Source organism: Macrobrachium rosenbergii, chromosome 28 (genome assembly GCF_040412425.1).
Source record: "Macrobrachium rosenbergii isolate ZJJX-2024 chromosome 28, ASM4041242v1, whole genome shotgun sequence".
Lineage (NCBI taxonomy): Eukaryota > Metazoa > Arthropoda > Malacostraca > Decapoda > Palaemonidae > Macrobrachium > Macrobrachium rosenbergii.
In genome coordinates this window covers 9600024-9613090 of record NC_089768.1, presented here as the reverse complement: position 1 = coordinate 9613090, position 13067 = coordinate 9600024, and positions in this window count along the sequence as shown.

The following is a 13067-nucleotide window of genomic DNA, read 5'->3' as shown; positions in this document are numbered from 1 at the left end:
GGTTATTTTCTCAGCATACAGTTGGGAGAATCTTATCATTTCTCTGGCACATTACAACGGAAACAATGATCGTTGTAGGCCTCAGTGGAATAGGCTCTTGTGCCATAGGTGGGAAAATGCCTTTCCAAGCGTTCTAAAATCGTGTACTGCTCCAGATCTTGACGCTTTAGAGTTCCAGGGCATTAGCACTTCCAAGGGCAGCAAAGTTTATTGAGAACTGCACTTGGTAGTAGTCAAGCACGTCTGACTTGCATTCTATCTTTCCGTCCATATTATATATATATAGTATATGTTGTGTGGGCAAGTTTGTGTGCACATATATACGATATGTGAAACTAAGGAAACGTGTTTTGTGCTATTGTTTTTGAAAGAGGTTGTTACGTGTCGCACAATGCGAACTAGAAGTTTTCACAGAGACAGCTTAAATTTCCTTGCCAGTCCATCTTATACCGGCATAAAATTCCTCAGTGTTTCCTTGAATTTCAAGAAAGATCAAGATCCCCGGAAATGGTAGGCATTAAACTACGAGATTCCGTATACATTTTTTAGTTTTCTGTAAAAGACAACTATTGTCTGTCCGTCCATACTTTTTCTGTCCTCCCTCAGATCTTGAAAACTACTAAGGCTAGAGGGCTGCAAATTGGTATATGTTCATCATCCACCCTCCAATCAAATACAACAAATTGCAGCCCCCTAGCCTCAGAAGTTTTGTTTTATTTAAGGTTAAAGTTAGCCATAATCATCCTTCTGCCAACCATATAGGATAGGCCACCACTGGGCCGTGGTTAAAGTTTCATGGGCCGCGGCTCATACAGCATTGTAACGAGACCACCGAAAGACAGCTCCATTTTCGGTGGCCTTGTCTATACGCTGTAGCGGCTGTACAGAAAACTCGATTGAGCCGAAGAAACTTCGGCGCACTTTTTACTTGTTTTATTTCGTAATGTATTGTGGTTATCGATGAAGAAAGCGATTAAAACTAACTTGATTGTACCTCTGGCGTTTGAACAGAACCCGACTCCTAGCAGAGTGCTTTTACATCTTCCAGGTACCATCGATTTCACGTCACCTGCGTTTGGTGAAGTCTTTCACCCACAAATTTTCCTAATCACCCGGTCTATATATAGTGACCGCAACTAAAACCAAGTTCACGGAAAACTTATTTAGTCCTCTGACAAGTTTTCGAGTTATCCGCATAACAGCCATCGCCAGATGACAAACAAGGAAAAACTTGAAAGCCTGAAGCTAAGTAATATAAATGAATGAGCTTCATTTTACCTCGGTGCCACGCATGTGAAAATGAAGCATTGGGGCGTTATTGGGAGATAATCGGTAATAAGTCAGCCAAATAGGTTTTGTGGCCTCTTTTCTGATTTTCCTCTAGATAAAACGAAAATTTAATTTAGTGTTACTCTTCGTACGAAATTTTCATTGTTAGATTATATGTAAAAATGTTAAATAAGCAAGCCGAAGCGAGAAAGAATTTGATTTTTCTGAAGGAAAATACACCAAGGTAATCTTCTGAAAAGAAACTACAGAGCTCAGAGAAAAAAGTTAAGAAAATAAAAACCTTCGAAAGACAGAGAACAGGTGGATCTTTGAGAAAGGAAAGACACTAAATAAGACTCTAGCAAGTAATCTGTTAAATCTGTATTTATTATCAGTGTCCTAAAGAAAGTAAGTTCTAGAAAATTCCGAAATAACCTAGATTTTATGGAAAGCAAGGTTAAAAAAAATAGCCTATAGGTTTTTTCAGAAGTGTGCGTTTAAAGAATCGTGGCGAAATTCATAAATCCAAACTCTTATATGAAGTATAAATTATTATTATTATTATTATTATTATTATTATTATTATTATTATTATTATTATTATTCAGAAGATGAGCCCTATTCATATGAAACAAGAAGCCCAACACATGCAGGGGCCATCGTCTTGAAATTCAAGCTTCCAAAGAATATGGGGTTCATCAGAAAGGAAGTAACAGAAGGTAGTGGGAAATACAGAAAGAGGAGATCAGTTATTAAAAAAAAAACAGCAAAATTAACAAACTAATAAAGAGGTAAGTGAAATATTAAATCGGTGATCTCCGCTCAACAAAATGGTGTCGGGACTGGTGCGCAAGGGGGGGAAAAAAGTCGCGTTGCTTTTACTTCTTTAAACTGCTTTTGCCAAATGTGCTCTGGAATCGTTGTGCTTTTTCCTCGATCGGTGTTTCAGTTACTTCATAAATCTGATATTTTCATATTTAATGAATGAACATTTTTTTAATCATCAAAGAGTAAAGGACAAACCAGGCCGTCACGTATTCAGTAACTGTTGCTGTTAAGTCTTGATAAATTTAATACAAGGGACACGGTTTCTGAATTATCGGAGTCAAAAGGAAAAAAGTGATATTTCCGAGTTCCGCTTCGCTGAAAATAATTCCCTCCCCGTCAAAGGGATAGCGAAGGCATATCGCTATAATCAAGATCCACATCGAAACGAAAGAGAAAAACAGCGAGTGGTGATGAACGCAGTGAACTCTTTCCCTTCCTCGCCTCTCTCTCTCTCTCTCTCTCTCTCTCTCTCTCTCTCTCTCTCCCTCTCTCTGGTGCACTCGCAAAAGACAGGAGAGTGTTCAACAAAATGGCGTGCTGCTCTCTGAACCCGGCCGCCATGAATGGAAGCACAGCTTTCACTGTGGAAAAGTAGCTTTTGCTACATGCTGTTCTTTATGTATGAAGGAAGTGTCTGTTAAACTGCCCAGTTCGGAAAAAGTTTTGAAATGCAATATTCCGACCGGAGTTTACGATGATTAATAAGTCCGAAAGCGATCTCAGTTTAGGAAATCCTGTATTTGATGCCTTTCAGCTGCCTCTCTCTCTCTCTCTCTCTCTTTCTCTTTGTGACGGTTCAATTGTATCTTCTATATTCAGTGTGTGCTTTAGTTATGTGATACTTTTTTTATCAGGCTTTCTTTTAACTTCATTTGCACCTTTGCCAGTTGACCCACAGATTTTGGAGTTATATAAACGAGAACACATCATTACTTATAAATAAATATCTCAAATAACGATAAAATGGTAACTTTCCTAAGCATATGGTTTTTACCTTTTTAGTAAACAATTTTACTTTTTCAGTAAATTTTTTTGAGGTAAGTTAAAATTTCAGGTTGTCTTCGCCTAAAAATTTGCAGCAGAAAAAAAAGAGGGTCAGAGATTATCTTCACAGATAAAGATGAATCCTCCACGGGAGGAAGACAACGAAAGCTGAAACGCTAATGAAAGCTAATCCTACAAGTGAAAGTCGGGGAAAGCTAAATTATCCCAGCTTGGAAAGAAAGAAGGAAAAACAAATAGTCATTTCAACAACATTTCAACGATCCTTCCAATCAATTGTATCTCTAAACTTAATGATCGGTTCTTTGTTTCAAAACAAGAATGTCCTTAAAGTTTCTTGAAAATCTGCTGAGACGATCATGGATAATACAACATCACAACTGCCGTTGGACGTAACCTGAAACAAGCGTTACAGGCATCTAGGTGAAGGTAGGTATTACGATCCAAAAATGATTGTACAAGAGCTGTTACCAGAAGAAAGGTTTTATATCTTCTTGTATAAGAAGCAGAAGACTGACGGTTAAGCTGTAATACAGCTATACAAGTCCTTTACACTGACAGCTCTTGTAGTGAATAAAGTGAGGCAAGCCTTCCGCCAAGACTTCTATTATTATTATTATTATTATTATTATTATTATTATTATTATTATTCAAAAGATGAACCCTATTCATATGGAACAAACCCACCACAGGGGTCGTCACTGACTTGAAAGTCAAGCTTCCAAAGAATATGGTGTTCATTAGGAAGGAGTAAGAGGAGGTAAAGTAAAGGGAAATACAAAAAGAAGAGAACTCACTTATTAAAAAAGAAAATATAAATTAATAAATTGACAGATATAAATTTATTAAAATGCAAGGAGAAGAGAAACATTTGTGTGTGATTTCTCTTCATAAATGAAAATAAGTTTTGGATTACTTGATGTAGCATGGTAAGAAAAAATTTCCAGTGGTCAATCAATATTGATGACCCGTTTCTCCAATAAGTTTTTTTTTATGTGAGAGGGTGGCTCGAGAGAAATACGAGCCCAAAGTCACTGCCATATTACCCCTTTAACTGATAAATGGAGGATGGGCGACCTTTGTCAAAATAATTATCTGAATCTTTCAACTTTCATAACAGCTTCATCAGCGCTCGCTTAACACCTACAGCCCGGAAACTGGTAGTAAGACGTTTTCTTGTATTATTATTATTATTATTATTATTATTATTATTATTATTATTATTATTATTATTATTATTATTATTCAGAAGGTAATATTAGGAATTTTAAATGCTGAGGAACGGGTTTTGGCTGCAAAAACATTCACCACCAATTTTGAAGATTTCGGTCCTCAATTATTGTAAGACTATTTTAGTTCTTCCTCTGAAATTTCGATATTTACTCTTGACAGCCGTCCATATGAATAGATGTAGTATGCAGCTGAGGACACAGGATAAAGAAAAAGAAAAGAGGATCTGAGCCCTTTCGTGTTATTTCAACTTATTGTCAAGGTGCGATCACAGTACCTTGAAAATGTGTTGAAACAACGCGAAAGAGCTTGGTACATCTTTCTTTTATTTCTCCTTTGGCTTCAGCTGTAGTATATATTATCACATGCTGTTAAGTGACATAGAAGCATAAAGCAATGTATAAATATATATATATATATATATATATATATATATATATATATATATATATATATATAATTATATATATATATATCTACATACACACACACACATATATATATACATATATATACATATATACTGTATATATAATATATATATATATATATGTATATATATATATATATATATATATATATATATATATATATATATATATATATATATATATATATAAAGCATCACATGTAAAAAAGAAACGTAAAAAGTTGCTCTTTTTTTCGGCTTCCCGCTTCTTCAGCTTTCCACTGAAATAATTTGCCAAACAAAGAGAAAAAGCTTCTCCGTACAGTTTTCAAGTTAAACTTCCTGCACAAGCTATCCCTGAGACCAGGAGACACGCGCTTCTACTCGATGTTCCCGTCCCGTGATCTACCCGACGGGAACAGCAAACAAAATGGCTGACACAACAGAATACACAACTGGCTGGATCCATATCACTACCACTACTATTATTCCCGATCTCTCTCTCTCTCTCTCTCTCTGCTGTTACGCTACCGAGCAAAGTCTGGAATGGTGGGTATTCTTAACCTTGTTCAAGAAATCAAATCTTACAGTCATTTTCACTTTATATTTAGGGTCCATAACAACTTAGGTTATATTCTGCATATTATTTTAACACAAGCGTTCTCGACGGTAGTTTTATCGTAGTTCCAGTCAGCCAAACTATAAATGAGGATTTTGCCAGATGAATTTTTTTCCACCTTAAAATTTTCGATTAGTACAAGGAAAGAGGAGATAATCGAGACAGTTTTCCCAAGCATATATGAACGATCCATGATTGAGAGAGAGAGAGAGAGAGAGAGAGAGAGAGAGAGAGAGAGAGAGAGAGAGACTTACGTGCTGGGGGTTGGAAGAAGACTAAAAAGTGCAGTCCTGGTATTTATGCTGAGCAAATTATTAGCCTACGTGATAAGAAGAAAATGCAATCCATCATTTCAGTCTTAAATCGTACAGTCAGAATTGGTTTTGCCTTTTCAGTGCTCTGTGGCTAATGAGAGTTCTTTCCCCCTAAATAAAACATTACCTTACTATAATGCCCGAGGAGGGAAATTGACAGTAAAAGGCTTGAACGGTGTAACAGGAGGTAAACCTCGCAGCTATGAAATAATTGTTAGGAGAGGGTTAAGGAAAGTAAGATGGAAGAAACAGAATATGAATGGAGGTACGATAAAAGGAATGATAAAGGTTGCAGCTATAGGGGCCGAAGGGACGCTGCAAAGAACCTTGAGTAATGCCTGCAGTGCACCGCATGAGGTGCTCTGACGGCACTGCTCCCCTACTGGAACTGCAAAAGGGATGCAAGAGGTGTCTGGGTATTTCGCTAAATCCTGCAGTAAAGTACATCACGGGGACTTAAACTTCAACTGAAGATTTCTGGCCTTCCTGATCTTGCACTGATTTTTAGGAGTTTTCTGGGCGCCAGGAGACCCGTGTAGTGAATTCTCTCACCTCAAACGTACCTCAGAACAAGAGTTCCACTCTAGAGACCCAAGTTACCTGGAGAATGATTTGCCATTCCAAGTCAAGTTAATTGGTAATAACCACGGCATATACTAATGACCTTATACCTTCAAGCCGGGTCAGACAATTAATTATGTCGGGACCAGCATCAATGAGCACAGGTTTGTAGTAATTTTTCCCTTGCCTGCAACCGATTTACTTGTGATAACCGTGAATAGAATTAAGAGATTCAATACTGCAAGAACAAATACATTACTGTTACTATACAGGACACACCCAAGACTACGACTTTAGGGTATCCCGATGCAATTATGACTTCTGTATAGAAGTTCATGAATATGAAAATGCAGCACCGTGAAGGAAGTGCGCAAAAAAGGTTTCTCTTGTATCAACAGCAGACTCCACAGAGGAGCAAACAAGACATGGAATTTATAGGCCATGGTAGGTAAAGAAATCTTTAAAAAAAAAAAGCAGAGGGAGGTATCACAGACAGCAGCCAAGGTTAATCATTGCAATAGAAATGGACAACTCGTGTGTAGGAGCTGAAAAAAAAATCAACACTACAAAAATCATTCACAGTTTATATGTTAAGATTTTTCTTCACCCATTCAAACTTTCTTCATCATCTAAGCTCTACATATAAAAAACTTCTAGGCATAACATCTTGCAAGCTGAAATGAAGTGCACTTTGACTCTATCCTGCTCCTACAACAAACACACGATACACACACACACGCACGCACACACACACACACACACATATATATATATATATATATATATATATATATATATATATATATATATATATATATATATATATATATATATATATATATATATATATATATATATATATATATATGGGAACTATGAGTAGAACCTATTGTGCTCAGAGTATGACTCTGGGTAGGTTAAACAGGCAAAAGTTTGACTATAAATATCATTCTCATTTACGATCGGGTTGCTGAGTTCATCTCTAAGATTATGAAATCGGATTGACGTGAAAACAGCGACCGAACAGTTCCAACGTTCTTGATTCTCTTACGTCTTTCCCCGGTATATTTCGCTATCTCATTTTACAAGGTAGGCGGAATATTCAGCCCAGATCACATTTTCGCCTAATTGTCTGATGAATTTTGGGACACCGGTGCCTTGTTGATTTTATGCGCGAGTTTTAAATCCATTACGCATCTTTCATCGTAGAAACATGCAGTAATTCAGCCAAGCTTAGAGATGTGAGATCGCTCTAATCTTTCCAGGTCCTACCCTGTATTGCTTTCATCTCTCCTAATCTTTTAATATTTAGAAATTTTGCTCAGCTGTCACTTAAAACTACCCATCTACTGTTGGTAGATAAGGTAGAGAAAGATCCACCAGCAACCTTCTTTTCTATATTTCGCTATTTTCGTCGCCTTCTCTGACGCTTTAGTCTCTGTCAGCCAAACTTCATGCATGTGGCTTCGTACCTTTCCTCTGTAAATTTTTATTTTTCTTTATTTAACAAGTTCAATATCTGTTACTGCTGACTGCGCAACATCTGATCCCTCCTCCTTACTGAATGGCGTTCCTCAGGGCTCCGTTCTGTCCCCTACTCCTCCTCTTCATCATTTTTCCCAAGTTTGCTTATTCTCATGTCCATGCTTTTGTTGGCAATTCAGCCACTCATGAACTCAGTTTCAATCTTCATGTTCTCGAACTATTAACTGAGATCTTGGCGGCTTATCTGGCTGGGGATAGTTTGGGAGCGGATGCCATGTCCTGACCTAACCAGACCTTACCTTCCTAACCTAACTTAGGACGCCGTGCTCATACCTGCACGTAAGGATCCCCCCCCCCAACTAAGTAACAGTGACTATCCCTGTCTCCCCTACTCTGCCTACTACCAATAGTTTGCAGCTACTTATCAGCCTCATCTTCCATCCGATCCCTTAATGACATGTTTTCGAGCAGTGGTTCTTGATCTTTTTCAGTGCCCGTACCCCTTGATGCCTCAGAAAAATTCCTCGTTCCCTCATCCGATATAAATACGATACAAACATATGAAAAGGATTAGTGATGCAAACCTTACTGGCTATCATGTCTCGTATACCCTCTGGGGGTATACAGGTACCCCAGGTTAAGAACCGCTGCCTTAGAGAAATCACATAGTTCAGTTTGCTGTATCTGCCTCTGAAGCATCGGGTGTTTTTTTCAGACCATGCAAGATCTTTTCTTCGTCTCGGTTAATAAGGCTTTTGTTGTCCCTATTCAGCCATGCTTCTTGGAATGCCGCTCTCATACTTGGGGTGCTGAACTCATCCATGCTTGTAATACTGCTCCCATGATGTGTTGTTTCGCGGTTGGGTTGCCATCTCTTTTTCTCCAAGCCAGACTTTGGAACTCTCTTCCTGATTCTGGTTTCTTACATTTTATAGGCCTTCTGTCTTTAAGAGGCAGGTAGATTTTTGTTCTTTGTTTAATCCCATCTTACATGGAAATATCAAAGTTCTCTCTCTCATTTTATGACCATTCTTTTCAGTATCAAAGAATGTGACACATAAATATGGAAATCGCATTCCCTGAGACTCGGACTTACACATACTCTGCTTATTTCTGCAGTTAACCGAAATCTAAACGCTTCAACGGACTAGAGACCAAAAAGTGTGCGCTTGACATTCTTGAGAATGACCGTCGTAAATTGTGGCCACCGTTTACTAGAGGAGTAAAAATGGGACCTATGAGGTCATTCAGTGCTGAAAAGGAAATTGACAGTAAAAGGTTTGAAAGGTGTAACAGGAGGAAAACTCGGGGTTGCACTATGAATCAATTGTTAGGAGAGGGTGGAAATTAAAATGGAAGAAAGAGAATATGAAAGGAGGTACAGTAAAAGGAACGAAAGGGGTTGCTGCTAGGGGCCTAAGGCACGCTGCAAAGAACCTTAAGTAATGCCTACAATGCACCGTATGAGGTGCACTGACGGCGCTACCCCCCCACGGGATCCAGAACAATGACATCAGGTTTGTGTTGGTAATGAATGTAAATTTCCACATGCATTAAACACTCACATGCCCTGTTGCGAGGAATGTGAAGCGCAAGGGTCGTGGGACTAGGCTATTCAAACCTATTAGGTAAGGCAATCAGCTTAGCTCCGTTATATCCCTGTTCAGGTCATCCTTGTAGAAGGTATATATAACTGAGTTTTATTTTTTTTATGAAATCGCGGCTTCTTACGTTTCTGGGTGATATTCCCGGAAATTTCCATCTTTTCTCGCCAGACGCCAGGTAAGCTATCAAGCTTGTCAGTCGTTCTGCCTCAGGAATTCCCTCCATTTCTTCAAATAATAAGCCCGACCTGATGTAGGTCGTGAATTTCTTGAGGAGTTTATTAAAAGCTCTCCGGCTTGATAGGCCTGTCGAGAGCTTTCGGGGCTGCTAATTTGTGCCATCCAAAAAGCTATCTATAGCTCCCTTCCGGTTAAAGAGGTCTCAACATTACCTTCGAGCAGAGAATGTTAACTGGATTGGTAGCAAGGTATATAGATCAGACGCCAAGCGCTCCGTAAGACGGTCGCTGCCTGTATAACTGAGATGTTCATTTGGTCCGATAGAGAAGAAATCTAACAAGTGGATATAAAGTTAAGGGTTCTCCCTACAGTGTTGTGACTCCCTACAGTGTTGTGATTACCAATAAGTACATGGCAGTGGAGAAAGAGCAAATATTCAGCAACGTTGCCAAACCACGTATGCAGATGTAGTCTTTGATAACTTCGGGAACTAGTAGGAACGACAGGATTTTGCATACGAATTTCAACAGAAAGCGAGTCTTACTTTTACCACAGGATCGAGACCCTATAGGCACTTCCCTTTCCGGCTTTGTATTTCTGAATAGAATAGAATAAAACAGAATGTAGAATTTAGGCCAAAGGCCAAGCGCTGGGACCTATGAGGTCATTCGGCAGTAAGAAGATGTGAAAGGTGTAACAGGAGGAAAACGTCGCAGTTGAACTATGAAACAATTGTTAGAGAGGGTGGAAAGTCAGATGGAAGAAAGAAACTATGAACGGTGGTATAGTAAAGGGAATGAAAGGGGTTGCAGCTAGGGGTCAAAGGGACACTGCAAAACCCTTAAGAAATGCCTACAGTGCACCGCATGAGGTGCTCTGACGGCACTAAACCCCTACGAGGATATTTCTGAATGCCGAAAGTGGGTGCAGCAATGATAACGCTCATTTACATCTACCCAGGTCAAATGAGCCACTCATTATAGCTCTTGAAGTACAGTCATGTACTCTTATGCATCCTGGATATTAAAGTCCTTTATCTTAAACACTTTTTTCACTGCCTCTAGAAATAGCTTTTTCGGTCTCCCACTCCTCTTCCATCCAATTTAACCAGCCTAGTTTCCTCCATTCTTCTCACATGAACAAGCCATCTGAAAACTGATCTATCTTTTAACCCAAGCCAGCATGTCAGTTACACATAATTAGCATTCTGAACATATTTCACAAATAACATGTATAAACACATTCATATATCAGTGCCTTTTAATTGCAATTTAACATTGTTCTGTCAAATTTTAAAGGCACATAAAAACAGCAATACAATGGAACACTCATTTCAACTGAGTACTTCAATCCTGATCACTGGTGAATGTGGACATTTGGTAAGTGACAAGAGAATTTATATGAAATATGCATGTGTGGAACAACGACATTGATGGGATTTGCAATGGCAGTTTTATACACACACACACACACACATATGTATATATATATATATATATATATATATATATATATATATATATATACAGTATATATATAGTATATATATGTACTGTATATTTATATCAATATATATATATATATATATATATATATATATATATATATATATAAATATATATATATATAGTATATATGTATATTATGTCTAATAAACTTCTAACAATAACGAGAGACGAAGGAAAACTGTAATGATATTTTTAAACGAGTCAAGAGCCTTCTCATTCTTTTTCGCTTCTCTCTCTCTCTCTCTCTCACACCTGTCCTCAAGTGGTGGTGGTAACTTTAGGGGACAAGGTCACGCTGCCTTCCGTTGCATAATGCCGCATCTCGGTCACACCAACAAAAATATTGTCTCCTCTATCTGTTTTCACTTCGTCCTCAAACACCTTTCAACGTCTCAAAGTTTTAGCATAAGTTCATTTGCTTCTTATCATTCGAATATACGTTGGTTCGCGCCGTTGATTCTCCTCATAAATACATTCCGCTGTTTAAATTTGTCCTCACTGTCTTCTTAGGAAACTTCCTGACCGCCGAAGTCAATAGAAGAACCTGCTTTTCGCATCCAGTTAATGATGATTGTACTTGGCGGTCACTGGCAACTTCTATCCAGACGCCAGTCATCGATCGTAGCTCGGGCAGCCAGTGTCCGTTTATTTTCCCGTGTGCATCGTCCGCTCCCAAATCCCGCCTGTAAATTACGGCATGAGCGAATGGATGAGCGAAACGTGAATATTCATTGTTAAGGTTTGACAGAAAGCCCAGGCGATGATGTTTAATTATCGACTTTTTTATATTCCAGACTGGCAGAAATTTCGGAGGCTAGAAGAGGTATTTTGAATTCATTTACTAAATGCTCCTGTATTTCTACCTGTTTAATTCAGCCTATTATAACTCCTTTCTTTTTTTTTTCTTTCATCGACCGAGCTGAGGGATCGTAATTAAAGAGGAGATAGTGAAATAAACGACTTTGGTCGCCATAGTTGAGTGATAATGATACCAGAGAGAGAGAGAGAGAGAGAGAGAGAGAGAGAGAGAGAGAGAGAGAGACCTAATAAGGTATTTGATGGAGATAGTTTCCCTTGAGTATTTAATCTCTAATCTTTACTTTAATCTCCAAAAAAAAATCGTGTTTTTGACTGACATCTGGTTTACCAGTATCTTTGACCTCTAGTCAAGTCAGCGGCCCCTTTAGTGGGCTTGTTCCATATGAATAGGGCTCATCTTCTTTTAGCCAACACTTTCTCCTTATTCCTCTCCGAGTTATGCATAGTTTCCTCAAGCTAAGCTCATCGCTCTTTATTCCTCCTACATGACCAAACCACCTCAAAAACAAGTGATCCCATCACACCTTTATATTTCTACATTTTCTTTCTTTCGACCATTTCTACTTTGCATAAGCTTTGAGAAGAATTCAGTTCAACAGTTCCTACTTTCCTATCACTTTTAGGTTCAACATCCACTCTTGGATTTCATCAAAGGGAGTTTTGTCTCGGCAGACCTGTCTTTCACGCATTTTATCTTTAATTCCTAAAGACAACCTCAACTTTTTCGATTTTTTCTCTTTTAATAGAGATTCTGCAACTTTCCTTTTTTCACTCATTCATTGACTCACCATTTCTCTCATCCTACCATCAGACATTTCCTAAAAGCTCAAATACCTAAAAGACTCTTCAAATAAAAAATTTCGGCCAAAGGCCAAGCGCTGGGGCCTATGAGGTCACTCAGCGCTGATAGGGAAATTGAAAGCAAAAGGCCTGAAAGGTGTAACAGGAGGAAAACCTCGCAGTTGCACTATGAAACAACTGTTAGGAAACGGTGGATAGCAAAATGGAAGAGAATATGAACTGAGGTACAGTAAAAGGAGTAAAAGAGGTTGCAGCTGGGGACCGAAGGGACGCTGCAAAGAACATTCAGTAATGCCTACAGTGCACCGCGTGAAGTGCACTGACGGAACTAGCCCCTACGGTGCCTAAAAGGCTTAACCACTTCCATTCTTCCCTACCTGTACAAACATTCTTGTCTCCGTCCACCTGGCTTCTAGTTACATAACCCCTGCAAAGATT